At 27.4% G+C, this 1,696-nt stretch overlaps 1 pseudogene; it reads left to right on the plus strand.

The window, feature by feature from the left end:
* Positions 1–242: 242 nt before the first annotated feature.
* Positions 243–361, plus strand: LOC120608026 (uncharacterized; annotated as a pseudogene).
* The last annotated feature ends 1,335 nt before the right edge of the window (positions 362–1,696 follow it).

Genomic DNA, 1,696 nt, shown 5'->3' on the forward strand with positions numbered 1-1,696 from the left:
AGATTCCATTTAAAAGCCATCGTTTAAAAAAACAATTCAGCTAGTTGGGTGTTACAGCATTAGATTCACACTTATCAAAAAGAACAGTTTAAATTTTTAAAAAAGATATTAGGAAAAAATATTTGAAAAGGCAATATATTTATTTTTAACAGTACACAGTTTTCTTTAGGACAAAAAACATTTCTAGATATAACTGAATGGTAAAATTTTAGTTTACTGGGTGCATATAATAATTCTTATCAGTCTACAGCCCTGCCACCCTGAACAAGCCAGATCCCATCTGATCTCAGAAGCTAAACAGGGTCGGCCCTGGTTAGTACTTGGATGAGAGACCACCTAGGAAGACCAGGTGCTGTAAGCATAAAAAATAAAAGAAAAATAAGGGATTGTAAAATGACAAGGTCTTTTTAATCTGTGAGGTCAACCAACAGTCGCCTCACCTAAAAAATTAAAAATAAATAAATAAATCGATAAATAAATAAATAAAAATAATACCAATTCTAATCATATATATCTGTTAACATTTTTAGACCTATAAAGCAAAAATGGACAGAACTAGGAGGAATTGATAAATTCATAAAAATATGTAAAAGTCAAGAATTGAGCAACACAATTAACAATCAATCTAAAATTAGTTCATTCAACAAATATTCATTGAGTGCCTTTTAAGGACTAGACATAGTTTAACATACATGCAGCATGTAATAAATCAGAAAAAGAAAATCCCAGTCCATAAGGAAATTACTTACATAAAGATATTAGACTGAATTTAGCAAATGCAGAATATATATTCTTTCCAAAAATATGGGACATTTATAAAAATTGAGCATGTCTTAGATCACCAATAAGTCTCCAAAATTTCAAAGAATTGGTATCATACAAATCAAGATTTTTTTGTTGCCAAAATGCAGTTAAGTTAGAAATCAATAACAAAGAGAGTAATCAAACCGTATACTTGGAAATTGAAATACACATGTTCAAAAATTATAATGAAATATGACAGAGCCAAACAAAATTGCTGTAAAACCTAAAACTGTTCTAAAAATAAAGTTTATAAATGAAAAAAGAAAAGAGCAAAATACTTTATTACACAGCAGCAATCTCTAGAAGAAAACTGGTTAACCATAAATACTTTTATTAGGAAGAAAAAAAGCTAAAAATTAATAAGCTAAGCACCGACTTTGAAAATTAGAAAAAGAAAGCATAAGCATTAGAAGAAAAAATTAATAAGCAGAAATTGATAGAAAACAAAGAAATAATAGATATGATCAATAATGCCAAAATTTGACAGTGGGTTTAAAACCTAATGAAACTGAAATTTCTAGCAAGATTAGTCAAAAATAAAAGAGGCAGAAATAAACAATAATAAAAATAAAAAGGTGTATAATAGAGTTGCAACTGAAATAAAATACTAAGAAAAAATATTTTATTTAACAAATAACTCCATGAGAGAAAATATAAGAATTTCTGGGAAAATAAAATTTGTTAAAACTAACTCCAGAAGAAATAAAATATCTGTTTATTCCTGTAACCACATAAAATGTTGAATTGGCAAATTTTTTTAATTTAAAAATAAATGAGATCTCAAAGAATTTATATAAGAATTTTGTCAAACATTTAAAAGAATGTATATTTTCAATCCAGTATCAATCATTCTAGAGAATAGTGGGAGGCAGGGGGAAAGAGAGACCTTCTA

The sequence above is a fragment of the Pteropus medius genome, unplaced genomic scaffold (assembly GCF_902729225.1).
Source record: "Pteropus medius unplaced genomic scaffold, Ma_sr-lr_union100, whole genome shotgun sequence".
Classification (NCBI taxonomy): domain Eukaryota; kingdom Metazoa; phylum Chordata; class Mammalia; order Chiroptera; family Pteropodidae; genus Pteropus; species Pteropus medius.